General features: G+C 36.5%; 1 protein-coding gene across 4 annotated transcripts in view; it reads left to right on the forward strand.

The window, feature by feature from the left end:
• The window catches only part of IFT46 (intraflagellar transport 46), a 214,716-nt gene that overhangs the window by 36,562 nt on the left and 150,304 nt on the right, over positions 1-27,850 (forward strand). The gene's annotated exons all lie outside the window — the stretch shown is intronic.

Consider the following 27,850-nt stretch of genomic DNA (forward strand, 5'->3'; position numbering starts at 1 on the left):
TATGTAGCCGATTTAGTTTTGGATGAAATTTTGTATACTGCATTCTATCTGGTTCTTGGCTCAGTATTAAGGTGTACTACAGGTTTTTCTTGATAACTAATAATTAAGGGATTGACAGCATACAATAGAAATATAAATTAAAACAACTTTAATAAATACTTTCCAATATTTCGGCAACATCACATTGCCAGCTTCTTGGGAACTTAAAATAAAGAACAGGTGCATGCAAGTACTACATAACAGCAAATGAGAAACAGAGCAGATAAGGGGAACGCCACTGTAGTACTCAATCATAATGACTACACAGGTAAGCTTAAGGCTTTACTATTAGATCGAGCTACTTACCTCCCCATTGAATACAATCCCACCAACTCACAAATTAGAAAACCCCACAGGCTCCTTAAGAAGGTTACTTCTTGGCCTGTGGAGATTACTACCAGACTAAAACCATATAACTCTAGACTCCCCCCCGTATATATGGGCTCCCAAAAATACACAAAGAAAATGTGCCATTACGTCCCATAGTGGATGGCATTGATTCTCCCACTTACAAACTAGCTATTTAGCCAAAGTGTTCTCACACTATACTGGCAGTACACCATCACACAAAAAACTCAGCCAATTTCAAAGCCAGTATAGAAAACCTTACACTCCAACATAATGACATAATGGTCAGTTTTGACGTCTCCTCCTTATTCACAGAAACCTTAGAGCTAATCCAGGCTAAATTTCCTCCTATCTCAGCCATATTTCAGTTCACAATGAACTCGGGCTATTTCTTTTGGCAGGAAAAATTCTACAAACAGATAGAAGGGACAGCCATGGGTTCACCACTTTTCCCACCTTTGGCCAACCTCTTTATGGAGACTTTTGAAGAGAAAGCCTTAAACTCAGCCCCACAAAAACCTACCATATGGCTTTGCTATGTTGATGATGTTTGCTATTTGACCACATGGCCTGGATACACTCCTCTCCTTCTTAACACACTTAAACAACCAACACCCTAGAATCAAGTTCACCCTGGAAAAAGAGAAAAACAGTAGCCTCCCCCTTCCTAGACACACTAGTCACCCACCAACCTGATGGAACCTCTTGGTTTTCTCAATTTATAGAAAACCCACCCACAATTCCCCCCCCACACACACACAACAATATGGAGTTATTAAGACACTATTCAACAGGGCAAAACTTATCTGTCCAAATGATCAAGCCCTAACCACTGAACTAAATCACATCCTTAACACTTTCTCAGCCAATGGCTACCCCCACCAAAAAAAAAAAAAAAAATCCAAAAAATACTTAAACCAGTTATCCACAACCCACCTCCCCTCCTTCACAAAAAAAATTACTCTAAATCCATCACCATCCCCTACATCCAAGGCACCTCAGAAAAAAGTCAACAAAATCCTAAAAAAACATGACAACTGCCTGTTACAGACCATATAGAAAATTGGCATCCCTTATCTGCTCCACTCAAGACTAACCACTCCCCCCAGACCTACCTGGTGTATACCAGGGCCCTTGCAGCTGTAAATTGTCCTACTTTGGCCAAACAGGCAGGACAGCAAATATCAGAATCTCAGAACATAAGGACTACATCTGATTTCACCAGTACAGCCACGCTGGGCTTGCAGACCATGCTCTGGATACCTGCCACAGAATAAGGTGGAAGAAAGCCACAGTAATACACCACAGCAAGTTCAAATATGAAAGACTATTCATGCAATCAGCCTCAGCCCTTAGGAACATGCCAAACCTCAACAAATTTGGGTGCATAAGACTGTCCCAAATTTGGGAAACACATATCAGAAGAACTTTAGCCCAAAGGCCAATAACTACCAATATAGCCCACCAGGGGCACCATCAGGACTTTATGAAAATGGTAGCTTCCTCGCTTCGTTTCTCATTTGCTGTTATGTAGTACATGCGTGCACCTGTTCTTTATTTTAAGTTCCCAAGAAGATGGCAACGTAACATTGCCGAAATATCGGAAAGTAGTTGTTTTAATTTATATTTTTTCTAGTGTGCGCTGTCAATTCCTTAATTATTAGTTATCATGTTTAACCAGTGTATAAGCCTTTCAACAAGAATTACAAGTTTTTCTATCTTTGATGAATTGGCATATACACTAGGCTCCAAAATTGTACTTTTTTTTTTGTACAACATTTTTCTTGAAAATCTCATGCTAGTTATAAACCACATATAACAGGAAGGTATAAAGATAAGGGATGCACACCAAATGATTAGCCATAAACATGATATGGTTTATAGTAGTGGTAGGCAGCTTACATGTCACTTTTTATTAGATTGTAGTTATTTTGGTTTTACTTTACAATGGATTTTGTGGAGGTATTTTTGAAAAGTATAATGATATTGAATTTCTTTATGATTGCTTTCATGTTTGGTGATGGAGAGCCACTAATAAAGAATATAGAAATTGTAATAGGAAGGAAAAATTTACAATTTGTTTTAGTAGCTAACAAGTCCACTAAGTCTCCTGGTTATAGCATATCCTCTACTTTGCCCACCATATGGAACTATTTCCTGGCCAACTCTGCCTGGTCTGAATTTGTTTGCAATAAGAGCCATCTAAGGTCATTTCGTGTGGTCTTATTAATTTTATTCAGAGTTCAGTTTTTTTTTTTTTTTACTTCATGCTGAATGGATGGGAAAAATTCTCATTAAAATTAGTTGCCATTAAACTTTAAACATAAGTGTTCACCTGTGTGCACGATTATAAATCACTATTTGTATAAAAAGAAAGTGTTGTGACTTATAGATAAATACATAAATGCTTTATTGTGTATTTCTCTGTAATTTAAATGATTTTACGCACATACACATAAAATTAATGATCGAAATCCACCTGAACGTTGTTTTCTCATTATTTCGTACCTTCAAGGTGCGGAGTGCTATTATATTAAGTATCTACTATTACTACATTCCAATAACAGTTTTCTTTCAAATTAATATGTTATTTGTCAGATCTCTTTTTCACCTCCAAGCAGCTAATGGCTAGTCATTTGGTCTCCTTTATGAAACCTTATACAAATATAGTCTGCAATTATTATTATTATTTATTTATTTATTTTTTTATTTAAGTTTGCTAGTCCCAAACTTGTAACTAATCGGCTTTCACAGAGTGTCATCATGAGCTGCTGTAGTAATCATTAATTAGTGGTAGACCATACAAACTAATGAAAAAGGATAAAAAAACTACTCAGAAAGGTGTATGATGTATTCCTGTAATCATTTAAGCATCAGTGGATGCTTGTGCTCTAGATTTCAGGCATCTATTGCTGTGAAGATAGAATGTATATTCCATCGCTTCTGTTTCTATGAAAAAGCTGCTGTGCACAAGCTAGATCTCACAATGAGTGAATAGTAAACCAGTGATGGAAAGTTGTGGTATAAAATTAAATGTAATGCATTCTTTAAATCAGATAATCTTCTTTTTGTATGGCAGATGCCAGAAAAGCATTTGCATTGTCCTTGAGGATAGTGGCAATTGTGCTTAAGATGTTGGTATGTCTCATGGCTTGGATTGTGATGCTTTGCTGATGAGCCTTAAATGGTATATTGATATTGAAGAGTTATTTTTTGCTTGTGTGTGTGTGTAGTATGGTAGCTGCCAGGAGAGAGCATTAAATACAGGGCTTATGGTGGAAAGATGGGTTTGGATTATGACTCCTTGCTAATGAACATGTTTTACCGATGCTGTTATTATTATATTTTAGCAGTGGAATGCCTTTAAGTATCAATATGATAATGTATGATCACTAATTTAATAAGCCGGAAGGCTATTTTCTGGCGAATATGTTAATAGAAAGGGGGATGGTAAATCCCTTTGTTTTTATAGCCGGATACGAAACTCGGATCAAAATCTATAGTTTCATGCCAAAAAAACTTCGGCAAGCCCAAGTGTAAATGATCACTTGGGTAGTACAATACCAGGGCAACTCCATGCAAAGGTGGAGCAAGCTCCGTCACTAACTTTAACATTATGAGAGTGATTAATTAATTTAATCACTCTCATAATGTAAAACCCAGCTCCTAAGAGATGTGTATATATATATATTGTTTTACATTATGAGAAAAGGTCACTACCCAGACTGGTTTCAACCTTTTTTGAGGTCTCATCAGTGAGTAGGTAGACCTGGAATATCAAGGTTTTAAGTGAAGGTTTTTTTTAAAGGGATTTAAAATCCCCCCTTTCTATTAACATATTTGCCAGTAAAATAGCCTTTCTGCTTATTAAATTATTAATTAACAATAAATATAGGAGTTCACCACTTCAGCAATTCAATAGTAGAGGTATGTAAGTTTGTGTTCACTTAAAATCTTGATATTCCAGGTCTACCTACTCACTGATGAGACCTCAAAACAGGTTGAAACCGCTCTGGGTAGTGACCTCTTCTCATAATGTAAAACAATATATATATATATATATATATATATATATATATATATATATATATACATCTCTTAGGAGCTGGATTTTACATTATGAGAGAATATTAAAGTTAGTGACGGAGCTTGCTCCACCTTTGCATGGAGTTGCCCTGGTGTTGTACTACCCAAGTGATCATTTACACTTGGGCTTGCCAATAGTTTTTTCGGCATGAAACTCTATGGATTTCGATTCCGAGTTTCCGGCTATAAAAACATAAAGGGATTTACCATCCCCCTTTCTATTAACGTATGATCACATTGGAGGTTTAATAGAATATTTACTGCACTAGGAAAGGATTAAATACTAATTTTAATGCTTCCAATATTTTGTCTTCAGGGATTACAAATATCTTGTAGCACACACACACACAAAGACAACACAATGCTAAATGAAACATATGGACAACTCTAAATTCCTGTTTAAGTGGTGCACCCTCTATGGGCATTTGTAGGTGGTCTAGGATGTAATGGGACCTCTGACAATTATTGCTTCCCAAATTTTGAAAGTTTTATACATCCGTATTTATTTAAATTCAGTTCATTGCTAAGTGCCACTGTAGATTCTAAAACAATCTTTACTTTTTTAAATTTACATGGTGGAGCATGGTGGTTTTCTTCCAGTAGATCCTGTTGTTTGTATCCAATAGATGGTCTGCAAAGCCAGATTGACCATAGTTGTGATTGCAGATGTACAATTTGTGTTCTTGTAAATGGATGGTCGTTGATCTACCTGTCTGTCTGTCTGAAGTAAGCTAACTTGCAGGAAAAAGGATACTTTATATACTCCAAGCACTGAAAGAGGAGGAATCTGATCTTTGGTAGAATGGATAAGGGCAGTAAGTTTCCAGTGGGGCTTAAACGCTGTGTAGAGGGTGTACTTTTTTAGTTTTTTCTGATGTGCCACAAATGTAGGGGATGGTGATGACATTTCTGAAATCCTTCAAAGCGATGGGGGGGGCTGTTTTTTTAATTCTGTAATCACTGAAGCCATTGGAAAGGAAGGGGTTGTGTATGTGGGTTGAATTCAGTTGAAAGGGAGGTTCCACTGGAACAAAGATTATAGGCTGTATTGGTTAGTTTTAATAATGCCATATTGTTGAGAGGGGTGATGGTGGTAAAGTTTGTGAATGTATCTTACTGTGTGAGTGGGCTTTTTATATACAGTGAGGAAAATTGTTACCATTAAGACAGCATGTTACTGAGGTGTCTAGGAAGGGTAACTAATATTCTTTTCCATTGTAAACTGGATTCTTGGATGTAGACTCTTGAGGTGAATGGGGATGGAGTCTAATGTGTCTGGGCTATGAGTCCAAATAAAGAACACCTCATCTACATATTTTAGCCAGATAGAAGATTTGCGAGGGACTGAGTCTATGGCTTGTTTTTCAAAATTTTCCATGTAAAAATTGACAAGAGGGGAAACTCAAGTGTTTCCCTCTGTCTGTAAATTTTGTTCTTCCAAGAAAAATAACCAGAATTGACAGCAAAGGAAAAGAGATCTCTAAGATATTAGAAGGAAAAGTGTTTTATAAAAGTGTTAAGGTGTCATTTAAGGGAATATTGGTAAACAGTGAAGTGATGTCAAAGCCTACAAATATGTCTGTATTATTTAAAGTTAGCTTTTCATTCAAGGTTTTAAAATGGGGTAGAGGTTTTTTTTTTTTTTTATATATATATATAGAAAATGGTAAGTCCAGAAAAGGGGGGAGGGTAAGAGAGTTAGCCAGCTGTTTTGACAATTTGTAGCATGGAGCATCAGTGGACCTACTATAGGTCTTAGGAGGGAATTAGGTTTGTGGATTTTAGTAAACCATATATCCAGGAAAATAAAATAAGGAACAAAGAGAATATATCTGAAGAAACTATGGATGTTAATGTAAAATGGAATCAACTGAAAAACTTGATATATGAAACAGCTGCTGAAGAGAGAGAGAGATAGGTTTTGTGGAAGGGAAAAGAATTAAAAAGCCATGGATTACAAATGAAATGATAAGAAAAATGGAAGAAAGAAGAAGATGGAAAAATGTAAACACTGAAGAGGGAAGAAGAAAATACAAAGTATTAAATAATGAACTGAGAAGAGAAACTGATAAAGCAAGAGAGGAATGGTTGAAAACGGAATGCAAAGAAATTGAAGAAATGGAAAAAAGGGGACGATATGATAAAATGTTTGAAAAAGCAAAAGAAATTACAAATATTAAAAAAAGCATAAGAAATCTGCCATTAAAAGATAAGCAAGGAAAACTGATTTATGATATTGAAATACAGGGTGAAAGATGGAAGGAATACATCGAAGAACTTTACACAAAAAATGAAAGACCAACAAAAATTAATTGGAAGAGCAAAATGAAATCTCAACAGAAGAAAGAGGTCCTGAAATAATAAAGAGAGAAGTAGAAACAGCGATTAAGGAATTAAAAAGTGGAAAGATGGAAGGAGTGAACGGAATACGTAGTGAAATCCTAAAACAACTGGAGAACAAAGGTATAACAGAAATATGGAAACTCTGCAACCTCGTTTACAAAACAGAAGTATGGCCTAAAGATTTCACAGAGAGTATTCTTATACCAATTGAAAGAAAAGCAATCCTGCTAAGTGCAGTGACTACAGAACTATAAGCATACTCTCACATGCCTCCAAAGTACTGCTAAGAATATTAAATCAAAGATTGTATAATAGAGTGGAGTATTTTCTGGGGATGATCAATTTGGATTTAGAAAAGACAGAGGAACCAGAGATGCAATTGGAGTAATGAGGACCATATGCAAAAGGAATATAGAAGTAAATAAAGAAGTTTATATTTGTTTCATCGATCTTGAAAAAGCATTTGACATGGTGAAATGGGAAATTCTGATGGAAATATTACGCAAAATAGGTTTAGATTGGAGAGACCGAAGGTTAATAGCTGAATTATATATGAACCAGGCGGCCCATCATAAAGACAAAAGTAGGAAAAACTAAAAAATATGTGATTGGCAGAAGTGTAAGCCAGGGATGCTGCCTGTCACCGACGCTCTTCAATTTATTTGCAGAAAAAATGATAAAAGAAGCATTTTATGAAGAGGAAAGAGGAATCACTATTGGAGGAAGAATAATACAGATTATTAGATTTGCAGATGATCAAGCAATATTGGCTAATACTGAAGATGAACTACAGCACCTAATGCAAAAATTTGAAAATATATGCAAGAAATATAGTATGAAAATTAACGCAAAGAAAACAAAAAAGTGATGAGAGTCTCCAGGAAATCAAGAAGTATCAAGGTGATGATGAATGGAGAAAGTGTAGCGCAAGTGAGACAATACAAATACCTTGGTAGTATAATATAAGAAAATGGAAAATGTGACATGGAAATAAAAGAAAGAATTAACAAAGGAAAATATGCCTTTTATAGCAAGAAAAATTTGTTTATTAATAAAATGAATAAAAATCTAAAGAAAAGGCTTATTAATTGCTATATTTGGAGTATGACCTTATATGGATCAGAAACATGGAAATTAGGAAAAAGAAGCTAAAACGTTGGAGGCATTTGAAATGTGGTTATGGAGAATAATGGAGAAAATAAAGTGGACTGAAAAAATCACCAATGAGGAAGTATTACAAAGAGTTGAAGAAGAAAGAAATTTACTAAAGACCATAAGAAGAAGAAAGCATAACTGGATAGGACATGTATTAAGACGAGACAGCCTACTGAAAAGAATGATAGAAGGGAAAATTGAAGGAAAGCGACCAAGAGGAAGAAGACGACTAACGATGCTTGATGATATAATGGGAACAAGAAGATATCAGGAAATGAAGGAGGAAGCAAGAGACAGGAGAAATTGGGGGAAGAGAATCTGCTGAGTTATACCATTGGACCTGTCAAGAAACAGAACACTAATGATGATGATATATCCAGAGGAGATGAGAGCCAAAGGGTTTGAGTTTTTTTTTTTGTAATATCCGATGGCAGAATGATACATTTTTAACTAAGTTTTTAATTTTTTAATTTGTGTGTTTGTGGTGATGTAAGTAGTGATCTAGTGGGATGTAAGTAGTGCAATCTCAGAGAACAATATCAATTTTTCGATTATATTCTGTGATTATCTTTATCTGCTCTGGAGATGGCAATACTTTTATCTTTCCATAACTGTCTGTTTTGTAGAAAATAAGGATTTTGATCAAATTATTGGTCTTGTGTTATTGATCACACATAATTTCTGCCAGTATATCTTTATTTTCATCTCTCTCTCTCTCTCTCTGTCTGCAAATCACTAGTTTCTTTTTAACAAGAAATAAATTTTTTTCTGTTGGCTGTATATTCTTTGCAAGTTCTTTCTAATGATAATGTCTTTGCAGTTGATGATGTATATCTGTTTGTACTCTGAGTTCAACCTCTAGACCGAGAGTGTCATGCATAACAACACATGACCATAGAATATTTTATTGCACCTCTTTTTCACTTTGGTGCTGTGTACATGATATATCTTGTTATAATTGTGAGAGACCAACTAGATACGAGTACAAACATATGTACATGATTTCGATTTCAGAACATTTGAATCATTTTTATTGAATTATACTGAATCACTAAAGTATATCGAATCATTGATTCAATATAATTCAGTCAGTGATTCAATATAATTTTTGAATTGGTGAATCTCTTTTAGATAAAAGCAAAACTAGTACACCTAACAAGTTTATGAATGTGATTGACTATGCATTTAACCAGTTGAATGATGAGATGGATGTAGCTAACATTGCATGCTGATTTAATATGTCGGTGTCAACTGTGAAAGCTATTATATCAGTAATGACAAATACCATAAGATTACAAAGCATACAAACATCTCCATAAAAGTAGTTAAGACAGGGAAAGTACTTTTTTAATAATTTTGAAAAGCAGCTGCTCTGAAGTGGTTTGCATAATAATGAAAAGGCATGGGTGATCTGAAAATTTTCAAGATTGGTTTGTGAATTATTTTATTACTATTGGTAGAGCAATATCTTTATTAGACTAAGAGCTTGGTAAAGGAGACTCTCCTATTTGTCAATAATTCCTGAGCACATAGCATACACTAGGCATTGAGTATTCCTAGTATTCATAAAAGTGAAATTTTTGCACCCAAATATTACCTTATGATGACATTCTGATCGCAATGAATTAGCATGTCATCATGAACTTGAAGTACCATAAGCTCACTCTTAAATAGTAATTCATAATGGCAACCTTTATTTTGCTTATAATCAAATAAGTTATACATTGCTCAAAACAATTAAGGGGGGATATTTTGGTTTTCTTGTAATTTATAAAGTTACAAAAATAATTTACAAATGTGACACATTTATTTTAAAATATTCTTAATATACAACAGTGTGGAACATGCAACTGCATACAAAATTATGTTAAGACTTGTTGAAACGTGTCTTATCTGTATTAGCATGTGGGGAGTGCATGATCTATGGCTCAACAAGCCATGGATCATGCACTCCCACAGTGCATGATCCATGGCTTGTTGAGCCATTGGTCAATTAGAAGCTAGAAAACGCAGCAAGTTGTCTCTCAGGCATGGTCATGTATCTCAAAGCGTAATATTGCGACTTTGGAATTGCTTCCTGGAGACGGGAAATGTTTGCCAAAGACAAGGTCAAGGTCGCCCATCATTAACAACTTCAACAGACAATCCGTATTTGTCATTACTCATCAGAAAAAATCAAACATTTAACGCAACACAACTTTGAAGCAAACTTGCTGCAGCAACAGGGAGGCTGGTGTTGAAACAGGCAGTACGAAATCGTTATAGATTTCATGCCATAGATTTATATGCTTGAAGACCAGTGGTTTGCATTCCACTTACTGCAAATCACAAAAGAGCCTGAAGAATTAGGGCACAGGAACACTGCAGTTGGACAAATGAGGATTCGGCTTGTACTTTTTAGTGACGAGTCCAGGTTCAGTCTGCAACCAGATAAACGACGTATCTTGATAAGATGTGAAAGTGGAACAAGAAATAATCCACAGTTTGTTTGTGAAAGATCCCAACATCAAGGTGGGAGTTTGATGGTATGGGCTGGAATAAGTATAGGTGACCATAATGATCTCTATTTTATCAGAAATGGTTCCTTAACAGCCCAAAGGTATCATAATGAGATTTTGGAACCTATAGTTCATCCATATGCTGCTGCAATTGGCCAAGAATTCGTTTTTATTACAATTCTTGCTCACGGCGTGCAAATTTGGTACAAGAGTGGTTTGAGGAAGAACTTATTGAATAAATGGACTGGACTGCCTGTTCACCGGATTGTAATCCAATCGAATATGCCTGGGATGGTTTAGGTAGGCTCGTTTCTGTGCGACTGATGTCACCACGATCGCTTCAAGAGCTTGAAATTGCTCTCACAGAAGAGTGGGGAAATATCCCACAAGAACTGTTAGATCATCTTATCTGGTCCATGCAATTAAGATGTATCGCTGTTAATGGAAACCACACACCTTATTAAAAATTGAAAGCATTTTTGACTATTCTCGTTAAAATTATTTCATGCTAAAATGTATAATTTGTAATAAATATCGATTATTATCTCTAATCAATTACACCCTATCCATGAGTAAATATTTATTCATGTATAAAATACCCAATAGTTATAATTATTTGTAGAAATTTATAATTATCAAAACAATTATCCTTAATTGTTTTGAGCCGTGTATTTTCCTATTTTTTTGTACATTTTATTTTGTTTAATTGTTCAGATTTCACTTCCATAAAGTTGTGTTGGTTATAATAATGGATTATAAACTTTTAATCTGTTTTCACCAGGTTTGATTTAAATTTGGAATATATTACTCCTGTTATTTGTAGGTATTTTGTATTTTCATCTTCATTTGAAATCATATATCCTAAATAAGTAGAAGAATTAGCTTGTTCTAAAATTTTATTGTTTATTACTATTATACTTCTACTTGGGCCTTGACCTTTAAAAGCCATTCTTCTCAGTTTTTCTGTTGAAATTATCATTCTGAAATCTTTGGCTATTTTCTTTTGATTTACAGTAGTTTTCTTCAGAATCATTATTATCTGAAAGTTGTCTTCTCTGGTGATTTTCCTTTTTTTTTTTTTAAACAGTCCGCTTCTTTCATTATTATAACTTTATCATTTTCTGTTTGTAGACAATTATTTTGAAACTATTATCAGATCATATCAGATTGGATATGAAAAGGTGGAAGAAGGGAGAATGAAGAGTAAGAAAGTAAAAATCGTTAGTATATTACTTAGATATGATGGAAATGAATTACGAAATGACTACACAGCATAGGCTGTGTAGAAGGAATTAATGTATGCTTTTGAATTTGTGGTGTGAATTTGAAGGAAGATTGGATTTGTATAAAATGGCCTACACTTGAATGTGTTTGGCATCAGGAGTCTTGAAAAATTATTGATCTGAGACTTAACACAGAGAGTTAGGTAAACTGAATTCTGATGGTAGGAATTGTGAGTATTGGTGTGTAAGAGCAACAGTGTTAGGTAACTGTTAATGATGGAAATGATTATGAAGAGAGAACAATTCTGTGTTCATCCTGTTCGGATCTAATTAAGCATGTGTAAAGATGTCTGCATAAGTAAGGAAGATAAGAACAGAGATCTCCAAGTTGTCAAACTGTGTCATGTAGACCAATGCTTCCCAAACTTCTGGATGTCAGAGCCCTCTTTGGAAAAATTAAAATATTTCACGGCCCCCCTCGGGAAAAAAAACGTAATATAGACATATATTATTATAATATTTATATTCAATATAAAACATACACAGCGAATATTGAAAAAATCAAATGCAAATATTAGATTTTTAGCATCTTATATACACATTTGACATGGTACATTATCTAATTCTTTTATATAGATAGATATATTGTTATTATACGTTTGCAAGACAAGCACATGAAACATAAAACGATTAGTAATAAAGAAAGAATTAAAAACATAAAAGAAGTTTAATAACAATTTAATGTGATGTGTTTCAGTACTACTACACCAATATCAGGTGAAATATTTAGAACTGCAATTCTTAGATTTCTGCTTTGAAATAAAACTTATATGAATAAACCTATATTTACTGATATTCATTAAGCGCTGAAATGCAGGAAGCAAAATTTGTGAACCTGCACCAATGTGTGATTTTTTCCCATTAAAATATAATAAAAAAGAAATAATAAATAATAAAAATTAAATATGTTTCTTTTAAGATAAAAAAAAATATACTTAGTCTTAAAAGATTTTAAATTTGTTTTCTTTATTTCACGGCCCTCCCTCAACAAAACCTATGGCCCCCAAGGGGGCCGTGGCCCACAGTTTGGGAAGCGCTGATGTAGACCACAGACAAGAGTATACCCTTGTGTACTCTTGTCGGTGGTATTTTTTTAGGAAGGACAGACAGGAAAGGAGAGGTGGGGGATGGTGCTGCTAATATCAGATGACTTGAATCCAGTTAGACTTGAGACTTATTGCTGCAATACTAGTAACAGTCAGTTTGAAGTCATCTGGTGGTGAAGTGGAGTCAGACAAGATTAAATACATAATGGGCTGCTGTTACAGATCTAGTGGACTGGTTGCTAGTGACAAAGAAATGCATTACCAAATAAATGCAATGGATGCAAAAAGAGTAATTATAATCATAACTTTAATTATTCAAACATTGGGTAGCTGTGAAATTTCATAAGAAGAATGAAGCTGAATTTATTGAGCTGTTGCAAGACAACTTCCTCAAGCAGCATATGTGACAGAAGGAACTCATGGTCAAAGAGTATTAGATCTGATCATAGTGTCAGACAGGAGTTTCAGTTAAAGATGTAATTATTCTGCCTCCGGAAGGTAGCAGTGATCATACAGTACTCACATAAGAAGTGGCTAAGTTTATGAATGTTCCATTCAGAAAAGGTTACGCGCTGAACTACAAAGCAGGAAACTATGACCACAAGATTATGCTGGAGGAGTATGCTGAATTCTGTGCCATGGTATCAGTTGCTTGATGGGAAGAATATTGACAGTGTGAGAGAGGTGTTTAAAAAATACTTAAATAATGCTATATCAGAATGTGTCCCTAGAGTTCGAAGAATAAATAGGGTAGGAGTGAAATAGATGCGTAATCTAATTAAGCAAGAGATTAATAAGAAAAAATATGTGGAAGGAATACTGGGTGCATAAGGATGAAATGAGTTGTGATAAATATAAGCATCAGGCCAGTAGAGTCATGTGTTGGAAGGAAAGCTAAATCTGAGTGTGAAAAGAAACTAGCTCTGCAAGTTAAAGACAACCGAAAATAATTCTGTTGTTATTTTGCAAGTAAAAGAATTAATTTGAAAGAATAATTTTACTGAATGCAATGGTATGCAGATGACTGATGCAGAAGTGAATGTTCAGCTAATGAGTAGCCATTTTGTTAAAAGCTATCAAACTGGTATATGCAACATTTGGTGGCGCTAGTGTCCTTGGTAAACGTGGCGGTCGAGTTTAGCTAGTCTAGAAAACGTGTTTTTAAAGTTAAATATAGTGTGGCTTTTTGTCACAAATTGTGCTGCAATTGTGCATCGGTTAGAAACAAGTGTCCTTCAGTGGTATTATTGTTTAGAACTGTGTTGTATATATTGTGTTTTCACTGCCATTAGTTTCAGTATATCAACGTGTAAAGATGGCGTCCAACAAGAAACGTACGTCAGCGGCGCGCAGGACTTCTACTACTACACGAAAGGCTGGCTCAGCGTTAGATTTTTCACGATGGATGCGTTGCGGAAACTGCTACATGTATGCACCGAAAAATGTGAAGGATCTGTGGTCGGTCTGGCAAAATGAGAAGAACGAAAATGTCGACGTATGTGAGAAGTGTCGGGATAAGCTGGAGCGTTTAGGAATGGAAGCATCGGGACCGTAGCGGAAGAACTTCGGCGGGAGTTTATGAAAATGAAAAATGACCATCTTCTTCATGAGGAAGTGGAAGTGATCGGTAAGGAGATACTGGAAGTTAAAGCTGAGTTTAATGTGTTAAACAGAGAAATTAGGACTATAGAGATTACTTTAGCTGAAGTAACTAGAACAGGATTATATATGGGTGAGTCTTTGGTGAATGATTTAGTAATAAATAGTATGGGAGTGATTGGGAGTCAACATAATAAAACCACAAGTGGCCTAGAAGAAATGAGATGTAGTGAGAGTGGGGGGGTAAGTAATAGAGAGTTGAGTAATGAAGCTGGGAGAGTCATGCTGAATAGTGTAGAGAATGAGTCCATGAGTGTGGACTTGAATGAAGTTAAGAGTGGTAAAATATATGGTGATTCTATGATTAAGGGTATGGAGAGTGGTATGCATGAGGAGTGCTTGGCTGATGGGACAATAGAAAGAGTGGCTTTAGCAATAAAGAGAGGGCATGAAGCAGACAAGATGATAGTTATGGTGGGTACGAATGACCTGAGAGGTAGTATAAATCGGGTAGGAAATGATTTAAGAACATTATTAGATATTGTGAAGAGGAAAAGTGTCAATGGGAGAATAGTGTGTGTGCTGCCTCGTTTTGACAATTACGAGTTAAGTAGACGAGCAATGATAATGAATGATATGATTGCAAGAATGTGCAGAAAAAGAGGTCTGGAGTTTGTTGATGTTTGGAGTGTGTTTGAAGGAAAAAGGCAGTTGTATGCTAGAGATGGACTGCATCTTAACATGGAAGGACATAAGCGATTGAAGAAGTTATTGTTTTCTGAACAGGTTGAAGTTATTGGGCAGGGAAACTAATATTGAAAAGGTTGAGTGTAAGAGAGAGAAACTTTAGCACTGATTGTGTATCTATTGATCCTTATAGGCAGAATAAATTGCAGAAGAGAGGGAATAAAAATCGGCATAGGACTACAGTAGTTAGTGACTTATATTTCAGTTCTAAAGCCGGTACAAGATCTAGAGGGAATCTGCAATTTTTGTATACCAATGCTAGAAGCATTCGAAATAAGAGAGAAGAATTTTTGGCATTAGTCAGTGAAATCTCACCAAAAGTTGTACGCATTAGTGAAACTTGGCTGTCAGCAGAAGATGTGGTCACTGGAATTGAATGTGATGGGTACAGTATTTTCAGGGAGGATAGAGAAGATAGAACAGGAGGAGGAGTACTGTTGATGATAGCTGATGTGTTGCAGCCAAAGAAAGTAGTATATCATTATGATAGACATGTGAATGAGTTCATTTGAGGCAGTCTGGTGCGAAATAGTGACCAATGCAACCAAATATACAGTTGGATGCTGCTATAGGCCAGGGAGTATGGGGGGAGATATTGAATTCATGCATCAGCAACTTAGTGCAATGAGTGAAGGCTTAGTGATTATTATGGGGGATTTTAATTATGGTGATATCAATTGGAAGGAGGAAATATCACGTAGCAAAAAGGAAATGGAGTTCATACATCTTCTACGAGATAATTACTTGAAACAGCACGTAACTGAAGGGACACGTGGTGTGAGAGTGTTGGACCTGGTTATTGGTTCTGAGGTTATATGCATAAGTAAGGTGTCCTCGTTACCTCCAGTTGGTGAAAGCGATCATGTGGTATTGACTTGGGAGGTTGCAAAATCTGTGGATTTTTCTATTAAGAAGGGGTATGTACGGAACTACAGGTTAGGCAATTATAACAAGCTTCGGAGTGAGCTTGCAGCCATCCCATGGCAGAACATATTGCAAGGGAAAGATGTTAGCAGTGCATGGGATAAAATCAGCGGGTATCTGAGGAAAGCAATATCAGATTGTGTCCCCATGGTCAGGAGGTCAAACAAGGCAGGCATTAGATGGATGAGCAGTAGTATCAAGCTTGAACTGCAAAAAAAGAAAATGTTATGGAGAATTTACAAGGAGAAAGGCGATCAGGACACCCATGAGCAGTACAAGGCCCAAGTTAGGAAGGTTACCAGCATAGTAAGAAAAGCTAAATCAGATTATGAGAAGACCTTAGCCAAAGAGATCAAGGGTAATCCCAAAGAGTTCTTCCACTATGTGGCAAGTAAGAGGAAGAATGACTTTGGAAGGATAACCTTAGTGGGTGCTGATGGTATTGAGGTGACAAAATCAGATGTAATAGTCGAGTTACTGAGTGATCACTTTTCAAAAGTCTATCATCCAAGTGAGGATATCTCTATACCTATAGCAATACCTAATGTGAGAATTGAAGCTAAAGAATCAGAGGTATTAAATATATTGCAAAACTTAAATGCAAACACTGCAGTAGGCTTAGATGGAACATCAGCTCGTGTGTTGCATGAATGTGCAAATGAATTGTCAACCCCTCTTACCTGGATATTTAATTCAAGTTTGAACTCTGGTATGGTCCCTAGGGAGTGGAAGTTAGGCAAAGTGGTTCCTTTGCATAAGGGTGGCTCTAAAACTGCGGTATTGAATTACAGACCAATCACCATCTCAGGAGTAGTGGTAAAAGTATTGGAAAAGTTGGTTAAAGACAAAATTCAAGGATGGGTGGATCAGGATATGATACTCTATAGAGGCCAACATGGTTTTGTTAAAGGTAGATCCTGCCTTAGCAATCTATTAACTATTCATAATAGAATAACATCTGAGTTGGACAAAGGAACTGGCTACACAGTGGTACTTCTGGATTTTGCTAAGGCTTTTGACAAGATACCCCATAGAACACTGTTACGCAAATTGGAGCAGATGGGAATGGATATTAAATTGGTGATATGGATAGGAGAATGGCTCAGGGAGAGATACCATAAGGTGGTGTATGGAGGAGCCGAGTCCAGAATGAGGCAGGTGACCAGTGGTGTGCCTCAGGGCTCTGTGCTTGGGCCAATGTTGTTTAATTTGTATATAAATGATATAGGAAATGGCTTAAAGGGAGATATTCAGTTGTTTGCTGATGATGCAAAGTTGTGTAGTGCAATAAAAAATCAAGCTGATGTTGAAAGTTTGCAGGAGGATTTAAATAAGCTGGTAAAATGGGCAAAAGAAAATGGATGTCAGTTCAATGTGGAAAAGTGTAAAGTCATGCATTTTGGTATTAAAAGATTACCAGCTGTGTACTACATCGATGGAAAGGTACTCCAAGAGATTGATGAGGCTAGGGACTTAGGGGTATTGGTAGATAGGGAGATGAAGTTCAGAGGACACATTGCTAAGGTGTCCAAGATTGCACATAGGATTACTTGGTTGTTGAGGAACACACTGACATCCAGAGATAAAGAGGTTATTATTCCCCTTTATAAAGCGTTGATACTTTCACATTTGGATTACTGTGCTCAGGTCTGGTCACCTGGATTCCTTGGAGATGAGGAGGCTGTGGAGAGGGTTCAGAGAAGAGTGACCAAGTTGGTGAGTGATATAAAAAATGCTCCCTACATTGATAGATTGAGAGCTTGTGGATTGCAGAGATTGGTTGATAGACGAAGAAGAGGGGATATGATAGAAACATTCAAATTACTAAAAGGTTTTTATAGGATTGATGCAGGGGAAATGTTTCAGCTGTGTGATAGTGATGGAAGAACAAGAGGTCATCTCTGGAAATTAAAGAAGAGTGTGGTTAACAAAGGTGTCAGAACAAGGTTTTTTGCCTGGAGGGTGGTGAATGAGTGGAATTCATTGCCTGACTTAGTTGTGAGCTCTTCGTCTGTAAATGAATTCAAGAAGAGATATGACAGATATTGTTTTGCTAGTTTGGGTCTCCCGCGATGAGTCTACTGACTCCATGGAGATACCCGTAATAATAATAATAATAATAATAATAATAACATTGAACTCACTGCTACCTCTTCACTGTATGAGGAAGTACTAGAGCTGTTGCACAAACTGAATAAGAATTCTGTAATAGGAACTGATGGGATGTCAGCATGGATGCTAATAGAGTTTTCAGCTGAACTAGCTGTTCCTTTGACTAGGCTATATAATTTGGGTTTTAGAACAGGGAAGATTCCATAGGAGTGGAAAGAATGTATGGTAATCCCATTGCACAAGGGTGGTGCAAAGACTGAAGTATCCAACTATTGACCACTCAGTATCTTGGGAGTGGTGGTGAGGATTTTAGAAAAGTTAGTTAGGGCTCTCCTTCAGAAATGGATTGACATAAAATTTCTAATTTGCAATGAATAGCATGGGTCATGTTTAGCAACTTACTCACATTCTATATCTCTGAGTTAGACAAGAGGAATGGATACACCATGATACTTTTGGATTTTGCTAAAGCTTTTGATGAAATGCAGCATGGAAGACTTGCATACATTGGAGAATATGGAACTGGTCATCATTTTGGAGGTTTAATAGAATATTTATAGCAATAGGAAAGGATTGAAAACTAATTTTGATCCTTCCAATATTTCTACAAACATCTTCATTGATTACAAATAACTCTTGTAGCACACAAAGACAATACAATACTAAATGAAACATGTGAGTGACTCTAAAATAGTTCCACTGCATAAAGGAGGATCCAAGAATACTGTTGCAAATTACCGACTGATCAGCATATCAGGAGTCGATGTCGAGGTCTTGGAGAAAGTAGTCAAGGGAAAAATACAGGAATGGATTGATGAAAATGAGATACTGTATGGGGGACAGCATGGCTTTGTGAAGGGTAGATCATGCCTCAGTAACTTGCTCAAGTTTTATAACACAGTGATGGCTGAACTGGATAAGGGTAATGGATTTACAGTGATACTGCTGGACCTAGCAAAGGCATCTGACAGGATACCACATGAAATTCTAATCCGTAAACTACAACATATGGGAATGGATATATAGGGTTGGTAAGATGGATAGGTGGGTGGTTGGAGAGATATCGAAGAGTAGTTTATTCAGGAGTAGAGTCCAAAAGATGGCCTGTGATTAGTGGTGTGCCGCAGGGTTCTGTTCTTGGGCTGCTGCTGTTTAGTTTGTTCATTAACGATATAGGGAAGGATCTAAGAGGAACAGTTCATTTGTTCGCTGATGATGCAAAGTTGGGTAGGGCAACTTGGATAGATTGGAGTTCTGGGCTAAGGAGAATGGATGTCAATTTAATGTGAAAATGTAAGGTTATGCATTTTGGGGTGAGCAAAAGATTAGCAGCAGTATACCACATTGGTGGAACTGTACTCCAGGAGATTGATGAGGCCAGGGACTTGGGAGTGTTGGTGGATAGGGAGATGAAGTTTAGGAAGCACATTGCAAAAGTAGTGAAATCAGCTCATCAACTTACTTGGTTGTTGAAAAATACCTTGACGAGCAGAGACAAGCAAGTTATTGTACCTCTGTACCAAGCCTTAATAAGACCTCATCTCGACTACTGTGCCCAGATTTGGTCACCTCGGTTCCTTCTTGATATGGAGGAGGTGGAGATGATCCAGAGGCAAGTGACTAAGATGATAGCGGGTCTATGGAATGAACCATATGAGAACAGGTTGAAGATTTGTGGGTTGCAGAAATTAGTTGATAGGCAGAAAAGGGGAGATATGATTGAGACATTCAAATTGTTAAAGGTTTCTATAGGATTAATTCAGAGGATATTTTTGAGATCAGGACTGGTGGTGGGAGAACTAGGGGGACACCTATGGAAGCTGGGCAAGAGTGTGGTTAGCAGGGGTGTTAGAGCTGGGTTCTTTACTTTTAAAGTGGTAAATGAGTGGAATAAGCTGCCAGAGTCTGTTGTGGTGCTATGATGGTGAGCGAGTTCAAGGCAAGGTATGATAGATACTGCGAGAATGTCATATAGTTGTGTGGACATGATGTTTAGGGCCTTCCTCGATGAGTCTAAGGACTCCCTGGAGTCGCCCATAATAATAATAATAATAATAAAATCCTATCTAGGTGGTGTGCCCTGTATGGGCATTTGTAGGTAGCCTAGGATGTAACATGGGATGCCTGACAATTATTCTTTCTGAAATTTTGGGAAGTTTTATGCATCCATATTTATTTAAATTTGGTTGATTTGCTGAGTGCCGCTGCAGATTCTAAAAACAGTCTTTCCTTTTTGAGTTTACTGAGGTGGAGCATGGTTGATTTCTTCCAGGAAAATTTTGAAAAACCAGCCATAGACTCAGCCCCTCTCATATCTTCTATCTGGCTAAGATATGTAGATGATGCGTTTTCTGTTACTGTATATAGAAAACCCACTCACACAGGCAGATACATTCACAAACTTTCCACCACTACCTCTCTCAACAATATGACATTATTAAAACTCTAACCAATAGAGCCAATACTCTTTGTTCCAGTGGAACCTATTATTATTATTATTTGACACCTCCAGGGAGTCCAAAGACTCATCGAGGGAGGGTGTGGCAACAGCATCGAACAATTGGTCCCCTTCCAACTACTAACCCTGCTCAAACTTACTTAACTGAGCCATTAGTAGCAGAGACTCTACCAATCGACCACCTCTCTTTCAACAGAACTCGACCACATACACAACGCCTTCCTTTCCAATGGCTTCAGTGATTATAGAATTAAAAAATAATAATAATAATCAGTTCCTTCCCCATTCCTTGGCTGTCGCTTCAGAAGGATTCCAGAAATGTCACCACCATCCCCTGCATCTGTGGCACATCAGAAAAAATGGCCAAGTCTTTAAAAAAGTACACCCTCTACATAGCATTTAAGCCCCACTGGAAAGTTACTGTCCTTATCTGTTCTACCAAAGATTAGCTTCCTCCTCTCTCGGTGCCTGAGTATATAAAGTACCCTATTCCTGCAAGGTGACTTACTTTGGACAGACAGGTAGATCAGCAACCATCTGTTTAGAAGAAAACAAATTGTACACCTGCAGTCATGACTGTGGTCAGTCTGGTCTTGCAGACCATGTATTGGATACAACCCACAGGATGTCCTGGAAGAAACCACCATGCTCCACCATGTAAATTTAAAAAGGAAACAGTGTTTTTGAAATCTGCAGTGGGACTCAGCAATCAACCAAATTTAAATAAATGCAGATGCATAAAACTTCCCAACATTTGGGAAGCAATAATTGTCATAGGTCCCATTACATCCTAGGCCACCTACAACTACAAATGCCCATAGAAGGTGTACCGCACCCTCTATGGGCATTTGTAGTTTAATGTTAATTTTACGGTTTAATGTTAAATCTGGTGTGAGACAAGGATGTACATTATCCCCTCTGTTATTCATTATCTATATGGATCACATTTTGAAGGAAAGTGGTATTAAACATGATATCAAAATTGGAGATGTTAATGTCAGCTCTTTGCTTTATGCGGATGATGTTATACTTCTAAATAAATCTTCTACAAGTCTGCAAGATTCCCTGACTAAATTGAATAGCTGTTGTAATAGATATGGTATGAAGGTCAGCAATAAAAAGACAAAGACAATGAAAATAGGCAGAATCATTGAAAATGTCAACTGTGTTGTGAATGGAGAACCTGTGGAACAAGTAAAACATTTCAGCTATTTAGGCACGATTTTTACTGAAGATAGTAAATTAAATATAGAAATAGACAACAAAATCAGCAAAGCTGATATGGTGGGAAGTCAGTTGGATAAATTCATATGGAATAAGAGAGAAATTCGTCGGAACACTAAATTAGCTGTATACAAGACAGTGTTCAAACCAGTTTTAACTTATGGATCTGAGAGCTGGGTCAGAAGTAAAACACTTGACCAAAGACAAGAGACCACAGATATGAGAGTCCTGAGAAAGATTATAGGCATGAACAGATGGCATCAATGGCAATATCATATTAAAAAACGAGGATATTAGGAAAGAACTTGACATTGTCAGCATCCAGGAATGCGTTAGCAGAGCTAATCTCAGGTGGTATGGTCACTTAAACAGAATGGGCGAAGAAAGATTAGCAAAACAAGTGTTCTCTGCCAGGTTGGCAGCAAAACGACCCAGAGGAAGACCAAGATATATGTGGATTGATACAGTACAAAGTGCCTTAGATGATAGAAATATAAGATCTGATAATGTTGGAGTCTTGACAAGTAACAGACTGATTTGGAGGAAAATTGTAGATAGGAAATTAATAGTGATGTAATTTTTTTCATGTAGTACTATCATATCCTGTACGCCCCTTGAGGGTACATGGCAAGAATTTGATGATGACATTTCATTTAGCATTGTGTTGTCTTTGTGTGTGCGCGTGCTACAAGTTATTTGTATCCCTGAAGATGGGTTAGTGACTGAGACGAAATATTAGAAGCATTAAAATTAGTTATTAATCCTTTCCTAATGCTGTAAATATTCCATTAATCCTCCAAAATGATGCCCTTCCAGCACTTCCTTAACACATGTATTCTAATATGGAATTGGATAATAAACTATTAAGTAATTAAAATAAATAAATAAATAAAATAAAACAAACTATTGGCATGGATAAGAGGATGGCTAACTGAATCAGAAAGTTTTGTATGCAGGGTGTAAATCTGCAAGATTCCAGGTGACCAATGAGCAAGCCTTGGTACATTGTTATTCACTCTGTATGTTAATGACATTGGGAATGATTTGATATACAACTGTTTGCTGGTGATAACCAGTTTGGTAGCATAATCAGGAGTGCAGCTAATATGCAGTACTTGCTGAATGATTTGAATAGGCTGGAATTGTGGGCATGTGTCAGCTCAATGTTAATAAATGTCAGGTCATGCACTTTTAGTGCGATAATTAAATATTCAGTGTAGTATTATATTGGTGGGATTATGCTAGAAGATCAGGTTTAGCATATAGTCGCAGAGTTTTAGTAGATAAGAAGTTGAAGTTCAAGAGTCATATAGCAAAAATTGTAAATACAACTCGCAGAATGATTGCGATGCTGACAGGAACTTTGACATGTAAACATGAGGAAGTCATTTTCTTCTTTACAAGACCTTGATAAGATAATTGAGAATGAATGCTGTTAAGAAGGAAGTGAGGGCAAGATTTTGCTCTCATAGAGTGGTGTGTGATTGGAATGGATTGCTGTTGGGTATTGTGTGAATGAATTCAAGAACAGATATGGTGGTGCGAATGTGAATAGTATGACCTCCCTTGATGACATTCTGACTTCTTGGAGGTTTCTTAATAATAACAGAAATAATAATAATAGCTTGAAAGTGCAAAAATTCTGTTGTTTTAAGTTTACTACTTATATTTACTATTCTTCTAATATCTTTGCTTAAATGCTTCAAAATGGTATTTGTATTTTATCTAATTTTACATAAATCTATGAATTTGTTTCATTATTAACTTTTTCTTATTTCTGTCTTAGACATATCTTATTCTTTTGTATTATATTTCATTTGTGCTCTTGGCATTCATACTTTGTATTCTGAATGTGTTTTGTTTAGCAAAGTTATATTCTTCAATTCAAGAGTCCAGGGCGGATGATTAGGTGGAGTTTGTCATTAGTTAAGATGTTTTTTTCAGTGTTTCTAGTCATTTTAAAGGTGTATGATGGTTCTGACTTCACATGACATTTTTCAAAAAATGGGATGAGAGCCAAACCTGATTACCATCTGCAGTTGTCTATGGTGCATATACTTCAAGATTTGCCAGTCTAACCAAAGTACTGGATATTGCAACCACATAATTTCTAAACTCCAGAGTGTTGAGCCTTTGGCAACCCTAGCTACAGTCTCCTAGGATTGGTAGGTTTGAATGTCAATCTGATGTAATATCTGAAGTATTGCTGTAGTATGATGAGAGATTTTCCTCCACAGGGCAGGAAAACTGCATTCCTATTTTATGTTGCTGTCTTCAAGACCATGATGGAAGAATTTTTTTGCTTGTACTTTGCTAAAACCATTATATAGGAAAGGGCCCTTTAAATGAAACAATTCACTGCTCACTGACAGCTACTTTAATGCTAGTTTTATCAACTCAGTGTCAGAAGATCTAAGTCTAGAGACATCCTGAAATCTGAAATAAAGAGGTAAATCCATTGTACAAAATCCTTTGTTTGAATGCAAAGATAGGTAGCATAATCAGGAGTGCAGCTGACATGCAGTACTTGCAGAATGATTTGAATAGGCTGGAATTGTGGGCATTTGTCAGTTCAATGTTAATAAATGTAAGGTCATGCACTTTAGTGTGATTAGGTCACTTGCCTCTGATTAAATATCCAATGTTGTATTATATAGGTGCGATTATGCTAGAAGATCAGGCTAGGGATCTTGAAGTTTTAGTAGACAGGAAGTTGAAGTTCAAGGGTCCTGTAGCAAAAATTGTAAATACAACTCACAGAATAATTGCAATGCTGGAATGAACTTTGACATTGCTTCACTTGCAAGACATCTATATAGTACTTAAGAAATGCAAATAGAAAAGCTGTCTTTCATCCATTCATCTCCTAATGTTACAAAAACAGCAACACAGAACAGAAATGCATTTTACCTATCTTATGTAACAAAGTTTTCTCAACACATATTGCCCTAATATTCAGAGATATGACATCAAAGTGACATTCGAACCTATCAGCTGTGTAAATTTTTGTCATATATAATGGAACAAGAATCTCCTTACTTCTCTAAGTCATCTTACTTAGGTCATGTTTTAGTAATATTACTAAAACATGACCTCTTTAGCAAATCCATGCTGTCTATCAAAGATAATGTCTATCAGATCTGGGCCTCTGGGTTTCTTCTTGGAGGTAGAGAGGATCCAGAGGCAAGTGACCAAGATGGCTAGTCTATGAAATGAACCTTATGAGAACAGGTTGAAGATCTGTGTGTTACAAAAATTAGTTGATAGGCAGAAAAGGGAGTTATATGATTGAGACATTCAAATTACTGAAGGGTTTTTACAAGATTAATTCAGAAGAAATTTTTCAGAACAGGTCTGGTGATGGGAGAACTAGGGGCCATCTATGGAAACTGAGCAAGAGTGTAGTTAGCAAGGGTGTTAGAACTAGGTTTTTTACTTGGAGAGTGGTGAATGAGTGGAATAAGCTGCCACTCATTCACCACTCTCCAAGTGGTGGTGAATGAGTGGAATAAGCTGCCAGAGTTTGTTTAGGGTACCATGACTAAATGAATTCAAAGTAAAGTATGATACATACTGTGCAAATGCCGAATAGTTGTTCTTGATATGATGTTTAGGGCCTCCTTCGATGAGTCTAAGAACTCCTTTGAGTTGCCCGTAATAATAATATCATTGTTGTCAACCCGATTCAGGTTCTCACCAGCCTCTCCAGCACTTTAATCACAACAACTGACACACAGATAGGCCTATAATTTGATGCTGCTTGAGTTCTGTCACCTCCCTTATGAAGCTACACAATCTTGCCTTTCTTCTACTCCTTGGGAACTTGACCCAGTGCAAGACTCATATTAAACAAATATTTTAAGGCAGATGCCAATATCCTGGCACATTCCTTCAAAATACGTGGTAATATGTTATCATATCCTACAGCCTTATTAACATCATGTTTGCTCAATTCCCATATACCTCTTGCTCACACACAATCAGTCCTTTCTCTTCATCATCAAATGCTTTCAAACTCTCCATGATGTCACATTCACAAGAATGAAAGACCTTTATGAACTGCTCATTAAATATCTCAACTATATCTTTTGTAACAGTGGTCGTTATACCATTTTTTTCCAGTCTGTCATCCTTCCATAATCATTATTTTTTTCTTTTTTTTTAATGCCACATATCGAAAGAACTCCCTAGGGTTTTTTTCTGGCTTCATTAGTTAACTGCTGCTTATACTTCACTTTTGCTACCCTTACCAACTAAGTCACCCTCCTTGTCTATTCTTTGTAATCTTCATGGAATTGATTATTATCATTCCTCTTATGCCCTTTATAATGCCTATTTCATTGCATGCTTAATCTCTTCATTTATTTCACACCTACCTTATTTAACCTTCTGACCCTTGGAATACATTTAGACATTGCTTCTACTAAATAGTTCTTGAATATCACCCAAGCTGCATTGATCTCCTTTCCAGCCAACTCCTCTTTCCATGCTATACCTGCAAGCTGTCTCCTGAGCTTTTCATAATCATCAGCCTTATAGTTCCACATATACCCTTTCCTCACACTGCTAACAACCACCCTGGTAATCACTTCATGTTCACTTTCACCAACTGGAGGGTGATGACACCTCATTTATAATAGCTTCCTCTGATGAGATGATCAAATCCAAGTCATTCAATCCTCATATGCCCTCTGTTACATACTGCTTGAGGTAGTTATCCCTCAAAAACTCAAGAAACTCACTTTCTTTACTTCCAGTTGCTATTTCATCATCCTGATCTATATTGCCATAATTAAAATTGCCCATAATGATCACCCTTTTCTTATTTGATTGGCTAGTTTGGTTATACATCTCATGGTAACTACCATCCACATTTCCAGGTCTATAACAACATCCGACTAAGTATTTCATTCTATTCACCTATCTCACATGATGCTGCCTCCAAACTACTGGCACTATTTCCCTCTTGCATTTCTACCCTGTATGGACATAACTCTTTCTCTGTTATCAATGGCACCCCCCCTTCCCTTTTTACCCTTTCTATCTTTACAAAACACATCATACCCTTCCATCTGTATTCCTGTTAGGATGTCATCCTCATCCAGTCATGTCTCACTTATTCTAATAATTCTTGGGTGAACACACTCAATTAATGCAACCATTTAATTTGCCATGTTTCTTACACTTCTATTATTTGTTTACAACCATAACAGCTCATTCCTGGATCTATAGCAAGTTTCACTGATACCACTTATTAGATGTGACCACTTATTAGACTTACAAACCTGTTACTCCCATCATCTTTTACTCCATCCGCCTCAGTTTTGTGGAACAGCCTCTCCCTCATGAAGTATTTCCTAAGGACTACAACCCCTAGCTCTTCAAGAAGAATGTCAACTGCTTAATTTCAGATTGTATATCACAGCCACTGTTTAACTTTTAAAGCCTCCTTTCTAGAACCTGTCACAAGGATCTGAGTTGTACCACCTGCACAACTCAGATCCTTGTTATATTCCCATGATTCTTAACTGGAATTTCTGAGTCTCGGCTATTTTTCCTCTTCCCAGGAATAGAATTTTTTTTTTGTGTGTCTTGGGAATTCCTGGGACTAAGAAAAAAATGTGGAAAAAAAATAGTGAAAAAAAAAAAACAATTTGGCTCATGAAAATGACAGGTAACCCTCGTATAACGCGGTTTCGATATAACGCGGTTTACAATTTGTAGTAACCCTTGTTGAACGCAGTACTTATACAACACGGTTCTGATAAAACCACGGTCTACAAATTGTAGTAACCCTTTATCTTTTCATATATTTTTCACCGCGCAACTTAAAAATCAAATTTTATCTTCGTTAAATTTGTGTCTTCCTATATCCCGCATGTAGTTATAAGTAGCGAATTTATATTAGGGGAAATACCCTTTAGCCCGCATATACCTCAATTGTTTACCGTATAAAACGTTTATTGTTGAAAATTGTCCTCGTTTATG

This window comes from Typopeltis vanoorti, chromosome 22, assembly GCF_054136105.1.
Source record: "Typopeltis vanoorti isolate ZY-2024b chromosome 22, IOZ_Tvanoo_1.0, whole genome shotgun sequence".
In the NCBI taxonomy this organism is placed as follows: domain Eukaryota; kingdom Metazoa; phylum Arthropoda; class Arachnida; order Uropygi; family Thelyphonidae; genus Typopeltis; species Typopeltis vanoorti.